This window comes from Eulemur rufifrons, chromosome 6 (genome assembly GCF_041146395.1).
Source record: "Eulemur rufifrons isolate Redbay chromosome 6, OSU_ERuf_1, whole genome shotgun sequence".
Classification (NCBI taxonomy): domain Eukaryota; kingdom Metazoa; phylum Chordata; class Mammalia; order Primates; family Lemuridae; genus Eulemur; species Eulemur rufifrons.
This window is the reverse complement of record NC_090988.1, coordinates 10,113,940-10,135,030: the sequence shown is the minus strand read 5'-3', so window position 1 is coordinate 10,135,030 and position 21,091 is coordinate 10,113,940. Positions and strand designations below refer to the sequence as shown.

Sequence of the window (21,091 nt, the reverse complement as noted above, 5' to 3'; positions counted from 1 at the left end):
ACCTAACAAGACCACAGTTCCCAAAAAGAATGGAGGATATTTTAAAGTGACGGAAAATATTTTGTATTTATTTATTTTTTTTAGGCCACTCCCTCTTTTACATATTCCCCACTCTAAGTTTTATGCTTCCATAGCTATGGGAGGAGGGGCAACTACTCTGTTACAATTCCCTGACCTGGAATTGAGCCTAGTCTGCTGGGATGAAAGCACAGAATTTCAACCACTATGCCACAAGGTAAACCAGCCTTGTTATTCCTGCAGAGTCAGCTATTCCCTCTGGGGCAGCATACAAAGGATTTTTATCTTTTAGGTCAGATATTGCTTTTAAATTTTGCCAAGAGAATTTTAAAGGCTATTATGTGTTCTTCCTTTAATCCAATTTTTCTATTAATACAACTAAGGCAATTGTTTAGAATAAGAGACTTCTAAAATCTATTTTTTAAAAAAAAATTTAGGATTTTTTTCTTTTAATTCAACCTCCACTTCCCTCTGAGTATGGAAAATCCGAGAGGCAAGGAGTGGAACTCCACAGAGAAGTCCAGGGAGGAATGTGGACATTCTCACTCTGAACAAGAGCCGGCAGAAACTAGAGAGGATCAGCAGGCTGCCAATCAACAAAGCGCAGTGTTACCAGGAACCTCAACAAAGAAGGGGACCAAACGAAAAATGTCTGGCAAGCATAAGGAAGAGGCCTGCCCAAAGAAGGCAGCAGAACACAATGACAATTCCAAACCCCGGAAGAAGATACCAATTTCTCCCTTACCTACTCAACTGCCACCTGTTAATCTACTGCACCGGGACATTGTACGGGCCTGCTGCCAACAGTTAAAGCTAAGCAGCAAAGGCCAGAAATTGGACGCATATAGGCGATTGTGTGAGCATGCATATCCAAATCAAAAGGATATTCCTTGCACAGCGAAGGAGGCCAAGATCTGGGTATCATCACAAAGAAAATCAAATGTGCACAAGAAGGAAATGTCCCAGAAAAGTTCAGAGCAAAGGATGTGTCGTGAGGGGACTGATCTTCCTGCAGTAGGTCCTCCCCCTGAGGAGGGGTTGCCTGTGCTAGAGTCTGCCTCTTTTCTTGAGGGAGTTAATACAGTTGTGGTGACAACTTCTGCCCCGGAGGCTTTGTTGGCCTCCTGGGGCCAGAACTGCAGCAAGGGCCGGGCCATCCTCGGAGGCAGTGGAATCTCCACAGGAGAACTGTGATGTCAGGTGGTGTGTGGTCCATGGGAGAACTCTCGCTGCAGACACAGATGGTTGGGTTCACCTCCAGTTTCATGCTGGACAAGCTTGGGTGCCCGAAAAGCAGGGAGGGAGAGTGAGTGCGCTCTTCTTGCTTCCTGCCTGCAATTTTCCACCCCCACATCTTGAAGACAACATGTTGTGTCCCACGTGCGTTCACAGGAGCAAGGTCTTAATAAAAAGTCTACAGTGGGAGTAGAATACCAGAAAAAAGGACACATCTATGATTGTAAATTAATGGCAGAAAAGCTTGACAGTGGATTCCATGGTGCCACCCACAGCTGAACTCTGGTCCCCTCCACACCTGCTCACAGGCCATGTGGACTGGCGGGCTGAGATGTTACCCTCAGACCCCTAGTGATGCCTGCTGCTCCGTGGGTTGGACTACAGAGACACTTCACGAATTGCCTTTAATTCCAGTTAGCCAGAAGAGAATCATTCACATTACAAGATGTTTAGCTTTCTAAAATAGAAGTGACTTCGGTAACTCTTAACTTATTCAACCGAGCATAGTGAAGGAGGTGAGTGAAGAAGGAGTAGTAAGTATTTGAAAGCAAAGACAGACTGTTACTTCTGTCCTTCATTTACAAAACATTTTTCAAAGTTTTCTTAATAACCTGGGACTTCTACTTTGAATAAAGGCTAAAAACACATGGCACTTTGTTAGTATTATTTCCACTTCACACAAAAAGCTTGCTTTCTTGTAGAAATAAGCAAAAAATAAAAAAGCTACATATTTAATGTATCCAACTGAGTTTGATTACTTCTTAATTTTTTGTGTACTTTCTGATCTGCTGTTTTTTCACTTGTCTTATGTTTTAATGGCAATTTTCAATACTGTATTATTGGTAAGACAATATTGTTTTATTAGTAAGAGCAGGGAATTTTTTCCCCTCCAATGCAAAAGTAACATACTGGAAGGAGTGGTGGAGTTGGAAAATTTGTAACCATCATAATATTGATTAATACGTTTGGGCAAGAATCCTCATTAAATGTTAAAGCAAGAGAGGAAAGTTTTGGGAAGCAGAATATTTTTACAGTTTCACATTGTTATTCCCTGTAACCCCCACTGGTTGTTAGTAGTCAGAATTTTTCATTGTAATAAATAATACACACATTTTGTTTAAAAAAAAAATCTAGGAGTCTTTCTAATTTAAAGGATCTATCTTTTGGCCATTAATTTTCAATGCTGCACTTACTCCAAAGCAACTTAATACAATAGCCTCTTCAGAGAAGAAGCGATCCCAAAAATCCACTCATTCTCCCAGAACTAGGCTAAGATAGCAACAAAGGTTGATATGACAAAAGCCCCTCATGAATGAGATTACTTATGACCAACACTGAGAGCTTGCCATGTTCAGAAAAAAAACATTTCAGATTGCCAGCCATTTTTTTTTTTGCTGGCCACCAAATGCAACCTCAAAATTTGCATCCCCAGATGGTGGAGACCAAGAGGAAGGGCTCCCCCATGGTCACAAGACAAGCTTTGGGAGGGAACTTTATCCAGTACCTCTCTTTATGACAGAATAACACATACAGACAGGGAAAACACTAGTTCTCGGAGGAAAGGGATCAAAGTACCAAAAGTACATTAGAGTTGCTGTACCAAGACTAGTCACATTTCTCCCATTAATCAAAACAGACAAACAGTGACCTTTATCACAGGCTCAACTGGATTGTGCAGAGAGGACAGGAGGCTGGCTGGTTAGAAATTCTTACTCTTTTTGTCAGCTTTGTAAGGTTCCTGGTTTCTCTTCACTGGAGCTTCCCAAAAAACAGCATGGCTTTGGCCATCCTGTTCACAGCGCCAAACTGTAGGGAGCAAAGGCTTTTGCCCCCTTAATGTTCACTGAAAAGTCATTAATACGAGGCAGATTGATCAACAGGAGGAAAAAGACACAAATTTATTTAATGTGTATACACAAGAACCCTAAGAATAAAGGCTCAACTCCTCAATGAGGTATAGACGTTTTTGAAGGATGGGGTCTTGAGAGCAGAAAAACATGTTTTGGGAGAGACAGAGGAAGAGGCTGGACTAGCCACCAAAGGTGGTCTTGTCATGTAAATGAAACCTTACAGATAGCAACCCTCAGAGAGAGTAGATAGTAAATATTTCTTTTCAGACTTTTAAAGGTGTCAGACTTTCAATTAATCTTTTCTAGAAGGGGAAAGGGAAGACCTGACTGCATTCTCTACAGATGTAAATTTCCCACTGCCCCACAAAAGATAGCTTTGCAGCATGACTTCTATCTGTGTGACTCACGGCAGCCATCTCAAATGGGTCAAAAATATATTTTGGGGTAAAATATTTCCATCAAGAGGTTTGGCTCTTCCTTGCCCTGGTCTACTGTTGGGGAGTCCTGGCCTCCAGCGCAGCCCCCTCTGTGCTCCTGTAGCCTCAGAAGACGGGGCTGTCTTCCCCAGCGCTGCCCGAGCCCCGAACCCTGCTCTGCTCAGCTGCGGGTGTGGACCTTTCAACAGCTCAGTCCCCCAGGGAGCCGCTGTGTCCGTCCCACACCCTGGGTGCTCCCCTCTTTCAGCTTCTAGTCTCCTTCTCTGTCTCCCTTCACCCCTGCACCACTGACTGGCATACAGCAAGCTCTCCCTCTCTCTTCTCCTCTCCCCCTCTTCATTCCTCCATTCTTCAACAGATATTTCCTGACAGTTAGGTTCTGTAATTAGGAGCTGATTAAACAACAGTGAATAAGAGCCCTGACCCCTGTCCTCAATGTACCTTCAGTTTAGTGGCTCCTTTTCTGCCAGGCTGGCCAGGAAGCTATGGCTCCAGCATCTTGCCTCCGTCTTATTCATAGAATGACAGCTGGAGGGGCTCCTTAGCCAACCCCTTCTTTTACCCACAGATGCTGTGTTTATTCATAGGCATACCCTTCCTCAGCCTTTCTCCCTTTCCACTGTTCAGCTTTTTTTTTCTAATAAAGCCCATATTTTCTGAGGTTGGTGGTGTTTGGAATTTTTATTTTTATGTTTTAGCTATATTAGTATACTGTGTGTTCAATCTAGGAAAAGTATAACATATTGGCAAAAGTAGACACAGCACTAGTAATCCTGTTTTAGCATGCAGAGACATACCTTCTTTACATTTTCAGCTATATCTTTCCAGGCTTTTAAAGGCAGAAATAAGTCATGGTGTCTGTGTGTGTGTGCGTGTGTGTGTTTAGATATAAATATTTATACATTCACATATATTGAAAATTAATACCAGCTATTACATAATTAATGTATCATAGGTTTCTTTCCAACTATATATCTATTGGTTGCATTATCATACATTGTATGATCTACAATATTTGTTTAACCAATTTTGTAGGATTATTCAGATTATTTTCAATTTTTAAAGATCAGATTTATTAAGGTAAAATTTCATATAGTAAAATTTATGGTTTTTACATATACAGTGTCCTGAGATTTGCAAACATATACATTTGTTAACTACCCTGATCAAGATTCAAAATATTTATACCACTGCAAAAAGTTCCTTTGTGGTCCTTTTGTAATCATTCTCCTCACCTCACCCTTAGCCCAGGCAGCAACCACTGCTTTTCCATATTGTTGGATGCATGCAGTATATAGCCATTTGTGTCTGGCTTATTTCCTTAGGCTAATGCTATTTAGATTTGTATATGTTGTTGCATATATTATCCATGCCTTTTCATTGCTGAGTAGTATTCCATTGTGTGAGTAGAACACAATTTATGCATTGTCATTTGATGGGCACTTGAATTGTTTCCAGTTTTTGGTGATCATGTAAAAAGACTGCTATGAGCATTTGTGCATACATTTTGTGTGAACACAGGTTTCCAATTCTCTTGGGAAAATATCTACAAATGTCTTATAGTGCATGTATGATTTAACTTTATAAGCAACTGAGAAACTCTCTTCCAAAGTGGCTGTATCATGTTGCATTCTCATTGGCAACATATGACAGTTCCAATTGCTCCATATTCATGTCAGCATTTGGTATTGTCAGTTATTTATTTGTTTGTTTTTGAATTTAATCATTCTAATAGGTGTTCCATGGTTTCTCATTGGTTTCAATGGTTCCAATTTACATTTTCCTAATGTTTAATGATATCGAGAACATTGTCATATACTTACTTGACAACAAAATCTCTTAATTAGCTAAGCATTTATGCAAATCTTTTTCCCATTTATAAATCAGTTTTATTGAGTTGTGAAAATTTTTATATATTCTGGGAAGAATTTATTTGTCAAATATATGTATTGTTAATATTTTCTCCAAGTTTGTAACTTATATTTTCAATTTCTTAACAATCTCTGTAGCTTTTATTTCAATTAAATCAAATGATCAATTTCTCTTCTCATGACTGCCATGTACTAAATGTTTATATTTCCTCAAAATCTATATGTTGAAACTCAATCCCCAATGTGATGTCATTTGGAGCTGTGGGACATTTGGGGGGTGATTAGGTCATGACGGTAGAACCTTCATGAATGGGTTTAGTACCCTTATAAAAGAGAACCCAGAGAACTTCCTTGCCTGTTCTGCCATGAGAGGCTGCAGTGAGATGATAGCTCTCTGAACCAGACACCAAATCTGCTGGTACCTTGATCTTGGACTTCCCAGCATCTGGAATTGTGAGGCATAAATTTCTGTTGTTTAGAAGCCACCCAGTCTATGGCAATTTCTATTATAGCAGCCCAAATAGAGTAAGACAGTGACATAATGCTTTTTGTGCCTTTTATAAGAATTCTTTGCTGAACTTAAGGTTATAAGAGAATACAGTTTGAGAGGAGTGATATGAAAGAGGCAGTTTGACAGTTGGCCAGGTCAAGTATGCTGTGCTGTAGAAAATGTGGTGGGGAAAACGTAAGAGGAAAACTAAACAACTGAATTACATCTGTAATGTGAGAATAGTAATTTTTCCTTGTCTACACTTTGGGTTGTTTTGTGAGGATCTTCTCTAATGCTATAGGGGGAAAGTGCAAATGTTATTATTAATGTATCAATACTCACCTACTTCTGTACATACTCTGATCCTGAAAATGCACAAGAAAGTAGAACTGAGAAAATTAGTTTTTGAGTCATAACCAGGTTGCCATGCCTAGATAACTAAAAATATAATCAAATCCCTAATTATACTTCATCACTTAGACACAATCTTTAATATATTTGCTTTCACCGTTTCAACACATTTCATATATCTAATTATTTCCACAGCTGTCCATGAAGTAAAGTGAATTAAGTCCAATGAGCATCCAATTGAAGCTCCAGATCTTGCCTTTGTGGCATAAAATTGTTTTCCATTTTTAGATCAAGTACTAAGTTGATGGAATCTATGGTTCTTATTTCTGGTAACATGATTTTTATGTTTCAATTTCTCAATTTTTTAATGAATACAAACAACATGGAATAGTGTTAAAATAATCTTACAAACACTGCTGAGAAGACCACGTTGCCCACATGAGGCATGTGGAGCTGGTCTGTGGTGCCCCCTTGAGCAGCTGGAGGCATTCGTTTGTCACTAGATGACCCAAGGATTAGCGTATGAAATGAAGGTCAGGACTAGACTCCTGAGCTTTCCCCATGGTGTAAACAATCAGACTGTGCCAGCTAATTCTCTGCCTATGTCTTACCTTGGGTTTTCAGAATGTCTTCTACAGAGCCAGAATTCAAAACTTGCTTTCTGAATGCTTGATAAAAAGTCTTTAGAGAAATCTATTAAACCATGACAGAAATCTATACTAATTAATTATAATTAAATGAAGATATACAAGTAACAGAGGAAACATAATCATGGAAAACTCTGACTTGTAACTGAACTGGCATTATCTTAGAGTGATATAGCTTTACATTGATGAGGTAGAAGAAAGAAAGCATTCAAACTTTTCCATATCTAAAAGCTGAAGCCTTTGTTTTGTAGAGAAGTGATTGTGTACATAGATAAATGAAGGAACAGTTAGGGCCAAGATAAGGGATGGAGAAAAAAAATTTTCTTCTTAATAAAATGAGGAAGGTCTGGGAGATGTGTGTAGTTACTGGGGCTCAAGAAAAAGGAGAGAATAGGGGAGGTGGGAGAGGAGCGTGGAGAGGAGAGGAGGGCAAGCAACCTGGGGGTGAAAACCACGGGGCACAGGAAAACCCTTGGTTAACTTGGGGGCAAAGAGGGAAAGCAGCAAAGAGGGGAAACTCCTGTGTGTGCTGGTGCTGGGCACAGGCAGGAGGGCAGCCACGGAGGGTGAACTTCCAGTGAGGGCGAGAGTCCAGGAAGGGGTAGGACTTGAAGCCAAGAGTGACTGTGAGAAAGGATGTAAAGTGAAGCACGTGAACAAAAATAAATAAATGGGACCTGATCAAATTAAAAAGCTTCTGCAGAGCCACAGAAACTATCACTAGAGCAAACAACCTACAGAATGGGAGAAAATATTCGCATGTTACACATCAGATAAAGGGCTGATAACTAGAATCTATATAGAACTCAGGAAAATCAGCAAGAAAAAAATCAAACAACTCTATCAAAAAGTGGGAAAAGACATGAACAGAAACTTTTCAAAAGAAGATAGACTGATGGTCAACAAACATGAAAAAATGCTCAACATCTCTAATCATCAGAGAAATGGAAATCAAAACCACAATGAGATACCACTTATCTCCAGTGAGAATGTCCATTATCAAAAAATCCCCAAACGATAAATGTTGGCGTGGATGCAGAGAGATAGGAACACTCATACACTGCTGGTGGGACTGCAAACTAGTGCAACCTCCGTGGAAAGTAGTATGGAGATACCTCAAAGAGCTACATATAGAACTACCGTTTGTTCCAGCAATCCCATTACTGGGCATCTACCCAAAAGAACAAAAGACATTCTATAAAAGAGACATCTGCGCTCGAATGTTTATAGCAGCACAATTCACAATAGCAAAGATGTGGAAACAACCCAAGTGCCCATCAATACATGAGCGGATTAATAAAATGTGGTATATGTATACCATGGAGTTCTACTCAGCCACAAAAAACAACGGTGATATAGCACCTCTTGTATTATCCTGGATAGAGCTGGAGCCCCTTCTACTAAGTGAAGTATCCCAACAATGAAAAAACAAGCACCACATGTATTCATCATCAAATTGGTATTAACTGACCAACACTTAAGTGCACATGTAGTAATAACATTCATCAGGTGTTGGGCAGATGGGAGGGGAGAGGAGGGGATGGGTATTTTCACACCTAATGGGTGCAGTGCGCACCATCTGGGGGATGGACACCCATGTAGCTCTGACTTGGGTGGGGCAAAAGCAATATATGTAACCTAAACATTTGTACCCCAGTAATATGCTGAAATAAAAATAATTTTAAAAAATGAAAAGCAAAAATAAAAAATAAAAAAAATAAAGTGATGCACATGCCCAGTTTCTAAATAAATTGAGGGCTTTTCTCATTTAGGGGTCAGCAGGCCAAGAGCTGGACTAGTCCATGGTTTCCCTTCTATTCCATCTGCAGAGACACAATCCCTTGGACACCAGGTTCCCATCGAGGGCACACCTGCCGGAAGACAGGTGTTACAGAAACAACTCTTCCTTGGAGAGTGTAGAGCCGGGGCCTGGAAAGGAAGATTTTGAATCAAGCTGCACTACCTTCAGGTCTCTGAAGGAGAGGGTTGAAGCATGCACAGAGGAACTCTCCCAGGCATGTTGAAAGCAGCTGGGCCTTCTATATTAAAATGTCTCTATGCTCTACCAGGCACAAGAAAGAACTTTGAGATGTGATATGATCAGACAGATGTGACCACAGAGTGGGACAAGGTGTGTTCAACAAGGTACACAGAGCGTGCCTGTGGCTGCAGATCTTGCATGCAAGGTGCACTCTTTCTTCAATTTTTTCTGGCCTAATGAGAGCTAAGACACCTCCACCTGCTCCCAGTCCTGAATTCTGAGGTCATTGAGGTTAACTTTGGAGGACAAGTAGAGAGAGAGGAGGTGTCACTTGTCATTTGTGCCCTCAGGAGATAGCATAGAATGCAAATCATCACAGCTCAGACTCAGGAATGCAGAGTCGCTGACACTCCTGGCCCTGGGAGTGGGGACGGGCAGATCCCACATCCCCTGAGGGCTCCCTGAAAGTGGCCCCAGGACAGGCCTCTGAACAGGCTCCCAGTTTGTTTCTGGTGTGGGTCAGCCAGGCACAAAAGGACAGTGGCCACTAAACAGCAATTTTCTTTGTTATCACTCCATTCTTCTTCTTTTTTTTTTTTTTTTAATTTTTTTGAGGAAGTAGAAACCATGATGAAGACACTACTAATATTTGAAAGTTTTTTCTCCATTTCAGTTAACTTATTCATTTCTTTATTCATTTAGTGCCACTACAGATCAAGACTTGGACTAGATGGCCCTCTGCCTTGGCAGAAACAATCCACATGTATCAGGACACAGTAGCTGCTGACTTTGAGGAGTAGCACCAGTTAATAATTTCCTCACAGCAGCGCCATCTCATGGGTTATTATGCCCATGTTCTGCCTTAGGCAGAGAGGTGGAGGAATTTGTCCAAAGACATACAGCAAATGAGAAGCCGCAAGGACATCTGGGCCTGGGCAGTCCTCCCCCAGAACCTCAGTTCCTACTGGAAGCACCGTCCTGCTTCTTTGATGAATCTTTGGACAGGAAAATGAGACCCAGAACTGAGAAGGGGCTGCTGAGCTGAAGATGCTTGGAAATAAATAAAAGGACAAAGCACTGAAGTTCCTTTGAGCATTGCCACATCCAGGGAAACTCTGCAGCCCCCGTGGAAATGGAAACGGGGAGTAAGCCATGTGCCCCCCAGAGGTTCTAGGTCAAGAAACACCAGGCATATTAATTTAATGGATCTCTTACAACTGGATGGTTCCTGATTTGTTGAAAGGCAGAATGTCTGCAAATATGGCGTTTGGAACCCTCTGTGAGTGCTCTGTGAATGGAATGGGAGGCACAGGTGGTTCATTCAGTCCTCTGTGACACACCTGGGTAGGGCCTGCTTGGGTGGTTGAGGCTCATTTGACATGCGGAAGAATGGGGAACCCTGGGGAGCTGCCAAAGCCTAGCACATTCGGGTTGTTCATATTGTTTTCTGCCCAGAAAAGCTCCTCTTTAATCAATTCACATCTTTTCTTTTTTTAAGACTGTGACCCAAAACTTCATTGCCCTAGGCAGTATTCAACATGTCCTGAGACCTGTTACATGCTGGACACTGGTTGGGTGCTGGAGACACCACAGTGCATCAGGGTACCGTCCAGGAGGGCTCTGAAGGGCTATGGGAGGGCATAGGAACAGACAAGTTACACAGTAGTGTGCGTATATATGAGGGGTCTTCAAAAAGTTCATGAAAAAATAGAACTAAAAGATAAAAAAAAAATATATAAACTTTATTTCTCAACATAAACTCCATCAAGTTCAAGACACTTTTTAAAGCAATGATGCCAGCCATTTATTCCACCCTGAATGAGCTGAGGGTCCTGGGAATTTAACTATGTAGTGACATTATTTTTACATTATTCCCTGAAGAAAATGGGTGCCCTTTGCAGCTTCCTTAAGATTAGGAAACAAAAGAATTCAGAAGGAGCCAAATCAGGACTGTAGGGTGAATGCTTGATGATCTCCTATTGAAACTCTCACAAAATTGCCTGTTTGATGAGGGAAAGGAGGAGGAACATCGCCACAGTGGAGGACTCTGTGGTGAAGTTTCCCTAGCATTTTTCTGCCTAAGTTTCGGGTTTCTCAAAACACTCCCATAATAAGCAGACGTTATTGTTCTTTGACCCTCCAGAAAGTCAACAAGCAAAATGCCTGGAGCACTCAAAACACTGTGGCCATGATCTTCACCTTGATTGGTCCACTTGTGCTTCGGGCCATTTCCACCCCTTGGTACCATTGCTTTGATTATGCTTTGTCTTCTGGATCGGATTGTTACAGTTCTTTGAAGAAACGCTTCAGGATCTTAATCTCACTTGTTTAAAATTTCCATTGAAAGCTCTGCTCTTGCCCGCGGCTTATTCGGGTGCAATGGTTTGGGCACCCATGGAGTGAAAAGTTTGCTCAATTTTAAATTTTCTGTCAGAATTGTGGAAGCTGGACCAGTTGAGATGTCTGAGGTCTTGGCCCTTGTTTGTGATGTTAATCTTCAGTCCTTTTCAAGAAGGGCTCAGACAAGATGAGCTTTTTCCTCACAAATTGATGTGGATGGCCTGGCGCTGCGGGCTTCACCTTAAACTTTGCGTTGTCTGTTTTTAAGAAGAGTTCTCCATTAGTAACATGCTGATTTCTTTGGGGCATTGTCCCATAAACTTTTTGCAAAGCATCAGTGATTTCACTAATCTTCCACTCAAGCTTCACAATAAATTTGTTGTTTGTTTTTTAGCAGAATTTATGCTGCTCTGACAGGGGCTCTTTTTAAACTGACCTCTTATTCTTCTTAGTGCCTCAAACAAGATCGTGTTCAGATATGATATAGGAAGTTAGTACAAACTTATTTTGGTGCAAAAATATTTTGACATCTATGCATAGTTTTCTCATAATACATATAATGAAGACCTCCCCTAAATGTTGAAATTTTAATCACATTGGCAAATGTAGTTCTTAGCTTTTCAGGAAGAAATAGATATTAGAAGGGATTGGGGAAAAATTTGAGTGCAAATCTACCAAGGCCAAAACAACATAACCCCCATCTCAGGCTTCCACATTCACTGCTGCTTCTGCCTGGAGTCCTTTTCCCTCTGGGGCAGATTCACTCCTTGACCTAATTTTAATTAGCCTCCTTTGAAGCCCTCTGCTCCACTAGGTTTGACCTTTGGCTTCCCTCTCTCTCTTTGTAAAAGCAACTTTGAGCAAGAATCCTGCTAAGTCAGTTTAGTGAAAATCCCCCTCCTTGGAATCTGGTCACCTAGATACCTTATTGCCCTGGCCTGCCTTTGGCAAGGATTCTGGTGAGTCAGTCTGGTGAGTCAAGGATTCTGGTGAGTCAGTCTAGCAGGCATCTCCTTTACCCCTGATATTTCCTCTTGGTAATTTCTCATCCACTGACCCCTACCCAGCTCCTTTGCTATAAGTCCCCACTTACTGTACTCACAACAGACCCCACTCTCTGTCCCGACTGCTCGACCCCATTGCAGTGGTTGAAATACCTAAAGTGATGGTTCCCCCGGAATCAAGTCTTCCTTAATGTCTACAGTAGGCGTCATGAATATTGTCTTCACATACCTGCATGCTCCCCCCAACCATTTCCTTTAGTCCATTCTCTACTCAACTATCCCTTGTCAGAGAGACCCCTGCCCCTGTCTATTGTCTTACCCACCTTTCCTTTTCTTCATTGTTTTCATCACTCTCTGACAGTGTATTGTATGTCAACTTGAGTGTTTCTCATCTGCACAAGTTTCCTCTGTGTGTTCACTACTTCATGCCCAGAGTCCGGCATATATGAGACATTCAGTAAAAATCTGAGGGGACGACTAAGTGATGAATTCTTCTGCGTTGTGAACTAGCTCTGTTGAGTGCAGGGAGGGAGGGGAAGGGAAATGTGTAGGGAGGTCAGTGCTCATCTATGCCCCTAAGAAGTCGATAGACAATGCCTGTGATGGAGGAATCAGAAATAGTGCAAACCCTGACTGTTACATGGAGGGGAATCCCAGGAGAAGGAGCTGAGAGTGGTGGGGAGAGTGGGTGTGGGTGTTGGGTGTAGGGTGGGATTTGGGACAGGATGGCTGATCTTCCCAATGAGCACTCTATGCCCATGGAGATGTTCCCTGATCCCCTGATGCTCTGACAGATCTGCACAAGCTTCACAGAGGCGCTCCCATCTTATTTGCCTTTCATAGCTTGTTCAACCAGCTTCTCTAGGCCAGGGCCCGTGGTCCATTCTGCATTCACAGTCCTTCCCTGGAGGTCCGTGATGCCCAAATGGCCACCAGGAGAACACTCGAGTTTGTGCCAACTTGGAACCAGGCCAAGCAGAGAGAAAGGAAAGAATTGAAAGTATATCACTGTTTCTTGTGCATCCCTCTACATGTTCTGGTTTCTGCCCCAGTGACTTGTGGCTTTTCCTGGCACTGTGTCACAAAGGAAAGGGTGCCAACCAGACTTGAGGTTGAAACAGCTCTGCTAGGTCTGGCTGTATGACCTTGGAAAGAGACTCACCCTCTCTGAGCCCCTCTGGCCTCTTTTGTAAAGTAGGGATGGTATCGGTGCTGATGTCTCAGGCTTCTGCGGTTAAATGAGGTGATGAAGGTGGGCACACTCAGCACAGTGCCTGGCACATGCAGGCATTTATAAAGACCGCTCACTGAGTATTCAGGTTCTCCGTCCCTTCAGGGCTTCAGTGTTGCTGATACTATAATAAATGTCTAATTATTGCTTTTCTTTTACAGCAGTGCTGCCAGCCACGTATTATCCCTATTTTACAGAGAAGGGGAGGTTCTGAGAAAGTGCGTATGTTGTTGATGCAGTTTATCTCAACTTCACATTCCATAATTCTTATGACTGCATAGACCCCATGACTGGAAATGACTTCTATTGCACGCATTCCAGGGCCACGGCTCTAGGGAGAATGACAGGGAGGGTGGAGCAGCCTGTGAGCTGGGAGGATGGCCTCCTCATGCGCCCGAGGCCAGCTCCCAACTGCAGGCCTCTGCCCACCGCTCCCCACCTGATCTGTGCACACACATGCTCATCCCTCACAGGCTCTGGTCACCAGGTACAACAATGAGTGACATCTTCCCAAAGCATAGGAGGGCCTCGGCTGCCCAAATTCTTCTCAGGCACCAACCTTTGCCAGATGTGGTACTGGGCTAAAAATGATGTGATGATTTATCCGTCTTCACTTTGAACATTTTATCCCCTATTAACAATGTAGAGAGGAAAAGAGAAGTCAAATATCTTCTCCAGGATCATATAGTAAAGAAGCAATAGCTCTGAGACCCTAATGCAGAGTCAGGTGGCAGAGCCTAAGGTATATTCTTGCTTTGATTTCTTCTACAAATACACCTGTGGTCTCCCAAGGAAAGAAAACATTGTAAAATGGAACAAAAGGGGATACCTGTTCACAAATAATGATAACAGTAAGCCTGAATATGATTCAGTGTTGCGAGGGAGATTATAATGAAAACTGGGATTATTGGGGGCAAAAGCAGGAGAAAAGAGCATCAGGAAACATTTCTATGGAAGTGTCATTTGGGATGGGATGATGACAGTGGTTCTCCAAGGGAAGCAATTTTCCCCTCCAGGGGACATTTGGCAACATCTGCAGATGTTTTTGGTTGTCACAAGTTGGAGATGGAGGTGCTGCTGGAGGGAAGGCTGGGAGGACTGGGTATAAGGTGAAGGCCACTTGGGGCGGGTCTTGAACGCCAACCTGAAGAGTTGGTACTTAATTAGGCAGAACAGTGAAGAGTTTTGAGGAGGAGAGTGAAATGATTGTAATTGACCTCTAGGAGCCAAATCCAGGCAGGCTTAAGAGCTAGACTGAGGCTGAGAGTAAAGGAGCAATGATGACCTCCAAGAACACAGAGACCACAAAACGGACAAGGAACAACTTGATAGAACAAACTGCACAGAGATCATGAAGTTCCACTGTCAATGCCTGTGCCCTAAATTCACCCTGGAAAGGCAGAAGTCATCAGAAAGCAGAAGGGACATTTCAGAAGATGCTCACAACCAAGTTCCAACACTATATACATGGTGGCACTCATTGCCACCTGCCTTTCCCTCCCATCATGGTTTTCACATCTGGGAAACATTTTTGAGACATAAATGCTGTTAACATCAGGAATGCACCATGAAATGGGGTGTTTTTGCCCACTCCCCAATTCCTTCCAAGGCAGCAGCTTCACAAAGTAATTGTTGATTCAATATGTGATAAAATCAATCCTGAGATTCCTCTTAGGGAAAGCCGGTCAGGGGCCCTTGAATAGGACTCTCACAGTGACCTGACCTACAAGCCAGTTGTGCAGAAGTTGCACTGTGAATGCACCTCAGAGTGCCACTGTCAGGTCCCAGTGTCCTGACTCTGCAGCCCTAAGCAAACGCAGAGGCGGCCTGAGCTCCAGGGCCAAGCATTACAGTTTATCATTCTTATCATCATGCACACTAAAAATAAGATGAAAAGGAAACTGCTTTGTCAATGTCTTCATCAAGCAGGACAGAGTGTAAAATGGAAAGAACTATCTGCTTGGAGCCAGCAGCCTGGCCTTATGGATTCCCCAGCTCTTCCTACAAGGGAGTTTCCTCACCTGGTTTCAGAGACAAAAGCTTTCCAGCGACAGATGGTTGTACTCCCAGGGAGACTAGAAAAAAAGGTCTAGGTATGACAGGAGACATCATTTGTGTGACCTAGTGTAAAGTGGAAATAGGGGCCTTTGTAAAAATAATTATTAAGAATTTTAACAATTAGCTGCCCAGAGTCGCAGGTACCTATAGCTACTTGGGAGGCTGGGGTGGGAGAGGATCACTTGAGCCGAGGAGTTGGAGGCTGTAGTGAGCTATGATCATGCCACAGTACTCCTGCCTCGGTGACAGAGTGAGACTCTTGTTTCTTCAAAAAAAAAAACAACAACAACAACAAAAAACTATATATGTATATATTTTGTCAAGGCATCAATAGTAGAGCATCAAATCAAGAGCCTTTTGAGTGTGGGTCCTCCTCACCAAGAGAGTCTTAGGGCTGGGAGGCCTAATAATTAGGGAGCAATTAAGCCACTCACTATGCTTTAATGGACATAGAATAAAAACAAGTCTTCTCCACCATCTCTGAGGCCATTTTAAATAAGGCATCCATCATCTGGCTTTCCAAGTAGGAATTTCCACCCCCACCCCCACCCACTAAGTTTTTAAGTATTGAAAGTTCCAAACACACCAAAGTAGAGAGAACCCTCATGTACCAATCACAGGGCTTCAATAATCATGCCCTCAAGACCAATCTTATTTTTCTCTATTCTCCCCACTGCTCCAACTTCCTCATTAGATTATTTTGAAGCAAATTTGCAAAGAAATTTTAAGAAAGATTTTTTTCAACTGAAAGCATTAAGAACCTTCCTAATATTTTTGTTGTCCATAATTCAATTTTAATTAGAGGTTATCACTTAAACACAAAAAGACAGGTGAGATGGTGGGGAATGGGGGATTTGGAAATGATGTTTCACAGAGCGGAGAACCAGGGATTGACTTGCGCTATTGCTTCCATGGGTCTCAAGGGTAAAATTCACTTAGGGAGCGCTGGCAGATTCACTTCAGCGTTTCTAGGTGGGAAGGTTCAGAATTGTTGTTTGTCAGTATCCAAAGTTTCATAGTCAGATAGGTCTATATAACGATCCTGAGCAATAAAGCTCCTTCCAGTCTTTTGCAGAAACTCTAAATAAAGATCTCCAAGGTCAGGGCTTCTCCAGCTCAGCTTGTGTGGTTTTACAGCCCTGCCAATGGCATGGCAGGAAATGGCTGCTTACACACTCCTGCACTGTGCTTTTGAGACAATATCTTCTCCATTGTCACGGTTCATAAACCCTGAAAGCCCTATTCAGAGATGGGAAAATCTTCTGTTTTTGGATGTTCATCTAGATTCATCTCTCTGTGATAAATTAGGTCGGAGATAGGACAAGTGATGTCACTGGGAATTACGTGAGTAAAGTCATAGAGCAATTTCCACCTCTCACTTGAGAACCTTCACATAATTTGGCTCAACTAGTGGTGTGCTGCGCTGGTTAGTGTCAACTTATAAGAGCCAACTATTAAACATTTCAGAAATTTCATGAGCTGGTTGATCAACACAGCTATTATTCAAAATTAGCTCATAGAAATGGACAAATAAATTGTGTTAGGAACAAAAGTAATATTCAAAACCTCATCATTTGTTAATTATTTTACTACTTTTTACTAACCAGGGCTCTCCCCACCCTCCCTCACCTCACAAGCCAGTTGTTAAACAATTTCCAGAACATGACTGGACTAGACCCATGTACTTGTAACCTGGGAAATGTGGATGACAAATTCATCTTCAGGACACTGCAATCAGCACAGGAACTCATATCTGACACAGCAACTGATAAGTGTCCTTAAATCTAATAGCCAGGAATTGTGCTATAGGGAAACCAGAGGAGGAGCGATAATTCACACTAATGGTCCAGCCCCACGTGTGCATCTTGTGTCCTCACTGGTGACTGCCAAAGGCTATCAGAGACGCTTATGTGAGCCTCTGCATCCCCTGGAATCCCTGGAGTTCTGCCCCCTTGGTGCCAAGCTGCGGTCCCGCCCTGGATGCTCCCTGAGGCTGAGTGCCCAGGCCTGTGCCTGCACTGGGTGCGTGCACAGCGTCCCTGCTGTCAGTCCTTGGGACTGTGCCAGGGAGCAGGCTGCCTTCCTGTAATGGGAGGTAGGGAGGAGATGGAGCAAACAGCACACACGCAGTGTCTCGTGAAGCCACCACAGTCTCGTGAAGCCACCACAGTCCATAACTGCGCTGTGTCTCTGTCCTAGAACAGCGGGGAGGATTGTAGAGAAGTTTTATGGAGCAACACGGGGCCAGCTGGGAGGGTGCCCCGTTATTTGGCTCCGTGTCCTCGGGAAGGGGAAGATGTGAGGTGGAGATTTCAGGGGCGTCAGCAAGGACTCCTGGCCCCGACTGTCGGCCACGTGGTGCAGATGTGGGGAGACGCTCTCTGCTGGGGTCAGGCCTGAAAGAGGAGCTCGGTCCTTAATGAGTCTCTGGCAGCCACGGGGCTGACTGTGCACCTGCCTGGGGAGAACCGAGTCACCGCATCCTCCTCACCATCCTCACCATTTTCTTAATCCTTACAGAAATGCACAGCGCTTTTTGGCAAACATAAAGTCTTTCTATACCGTAGAAAGGTAGAAACCTCCTTCATGGTAGCTGAGCAGGGGGGCACTGATGTCCAATGTCTCCTTGTGCTGAGATGTTTTTGTCAAGCTTTACTTTGTGCAGTTTCTACAAAGAAATAATTGGGTTTTATTTTCTCTTTTCAAGTGCATTATGTTAATTATATTAATATGTTTATTAAAATGATGCATGCTTCCCCACCCTAAGATCCTGATGCTGTCTGCTCTGACCCACAGCCAACTCCCGCACAATGCAGTGTTGAGCTCCTCAGCAGCTCCCCAGGCTAAAATGAATCTTGTCTGTCTTTTCTACTGTGGGAAGGAGTGTGAGCAGGAGCTAGAAATAATCCCTGGCCTTGGGGAGGTTGGACAACTGAGTCCCCTGGAAGGAGGATCAGGGAGAAAGTCCAAAGAGTAGAGAAAATAGAATCCCCTAGGTCTGGGCTGAACAACAGGGCACACTGCCCTCTCTCCATCCAAGCATTCTAGAATTAGGGCTAACTGGAAGTTCTAGGAGAAACGTTTAGTAAAAATGTTGAGATTACATAAAATTGTTCCTGCTGACACATGTTCATTCTTCTTCATAATGGGCTGGTGCTGGGGACATTTTGTGTCTAATAGAGCCACACATGGCATCTCTGGCAGCAGGGTTCTTGTCCTTTGGTCCTTGGACACCAATTTGGAAGCTCCTGGGACCCAAAATCTTGGGTTCTACTGGCAGAGTGACAGAGTCAATGGAGTCTGCATACATGGGTTTGAATCTGTTATTTATTATCTTTGTCACCTCATCTAGATTACTTTCTCAAGAATAAACAACCACTGCATAGCCTATTGTGCAGGGGTATCAGTCACACATTTTGCCCTATGCGTGGCACATAGCAAGCTCTCAATCAGTGTCATGCTGTTTTTGAGTGGGGTGTGTGACACAACCTCCTGACATTTCAGAGGTGGGCTGGGGTACGATTCTATCTCTGGGGAGTAAGTTCCCCATTCAGTGGGTTTCTGGTTCTCACTCTGGGAGAGAAGGTGCAGAAGGGGAGGGGCTATGTTAGTTTTTGAAGTCCCTGTGGGGTATGAGTGTACCCAGATTCTGGCGTGTGCCTAGGGCCACAGAGGAGCCTGAAGCCAAAGCTACAATACTGTTCTTCAGATCAATGTCTGTAAATTCCATTGATCAAATGCATAGGAAAATAAAAATCTCTATCTAGTCTGGAATGTGGTCTGCCTGGAAGACTAATCTGCTATTTGGGGTTTAGTGCTTTACGTAGCAACAGCCTCGGCACATATTCATGTCCATGAAATCAGGAGATTTAAATACCTGGACTCACACCCTATTCAGGGAAGCAGTCACCCTAAATATGGAAGATCATGGCACAGTGAGTCTCACCCCTGCAGGTTCACTGGAATGTCACAAATCCTTTGGCTGAGTAAGGCAGACATGATTCTGTTCTCTTAGTTAAAAGCTTGGAAAGTGTGAGAGAAAGACCCCATGAAAGTCCATGGCTTGCTCGGTAGGGCCAGTGGAGGTGAGTGGAGTCAGGACCCAGGTGGGGCCTCCAGGGCTCCCCTCAGGCCAGTGCTCGCTCCGCCCCCTGGGGGAGCACAGCCCTGGCCAGGCTCCCATTGGCTGCCCCTCCCAGCCTGGGGCTATAAAGCAGGACTGTCAGGGTTGGACACCTGCAGCCCTGGTCCTAAGGTCCCAGTGAGATGGATAAGCACCTGTTGCTGCTGCTGCTAGTGTTGGGCCTGTCCTTGAAGCTGGGCTTCCTACAAGGTGAGTCAGCACCTGAGGGACAATGGGGGCAGGGTCCTTGTGAGCAGACCCGCACAGGAGGCTGCAGATTGTTGGGCCCTGGGGCATGAGGAGCGAGGGCCAAGGACCAGACCTTCCCTTAGGGGGAGATGGGCACAGCCTTCACCCCGCCCAGCCCCTCTTATCCCCCACTTGGCTCCTGCACTTTGGCCGACTCTGCTCCCCTTCCCTGTCTTCTTCCCCCTCCCTCATGCATTTTCCTTCAGGCTCCTCCACCTCCTGCCAGTGCTAATACCTGATCCTCCCAAGTTCCTCAAGCTTTCTTGCGGAGACCTCTAAATTGTGTCAAAAAGGGAGCAAGGAAGGTTCTTTGTGGACGATAAAGACAGGGAGGGCTGTTACAGGAAAGACAGTGAGGAGTGGCCACCAGCCCCGGGGCGGTGAGCACTGGACGTGATCTTCTTCCAGCACAGCCCAGCCCGGGAGTGGGGAGATCTTGCTCACGCCCCGGAAGACCCCTCACCCAGGTGCCCACGTGCCTCCCTCCAGGTGTAAGCACAGCCTTAGCTCAGCTCCTTCAGCTCGGCAGGGGCACTGGCCCTTGTCCAGGCTTCTCTGGGCAAGACGGGGAGCTCCCTCTCCTGAGGAGCAGCGGGCCCGGCAGAGAGCCTCATTTTTCTGGTTTTGACTTTCCAGCTCTACAATGTCATGAGTGCCATCGAGTCAATGCTGACGGCGTTTGCGAGAGTGGGGGAGGCTCCTGCGAGACTCGGGACTGGCAGCAGTGCCTGCTGAGGAAGGTCTATGAAGGTAGATGGGGCCTGAGAAGTCTTGGGGGGTGACTCTTGCCTTAAGTTAGAGCTGGGGGTTCATGTTCATGGTGAAGTGTGGTATGAATCACCTATGGGACCCTCATACCAACCTGTGCCCCCTGACTGCATGGTGGCTATTGGACTTAGGGAGAGACTCCTCAGGATCCCTGGAGGCCAGAGAAGTATAGATTGTTTTCATTCATTTATCTTTACCTTAAATGAGTGTGGTAGCATCCTCTGGTTCTGGTACTGGCTGCCAATGTTCCTTAATTGGGCTACTGACCTGGAACAGAGGCAGGGATCTTCTGTGTGGGTCCTGAGGGTCACTGGACTTGGGCTCCTAAGACTCCAGTGAGTGGACCTGAATGTGGTGCACTCTCTGGGAACCGGGGACCAAGTGAGGAGGAGGGTTGGGGGGTGGGTAGTGCACTGTCTCCTCAGCCCTGCCCGCCC

At 44.2% G+C, this 21,091-nt stretch overlaps 1 pseudogene; it reads left to right on the top strand.

Moving 5' to 3' along the window:
• The first annotated feature begins 495 nt into the window (after nt 1-495).
• On the top strand, nt 496-1,504 carry LOC138383683 (developmental pluripotency-associated protein 4 pseudogene; annotated as a pseudogene).
• Nucleotides 1,505-21,091: the final 19,587 nt, after the last annotated feature.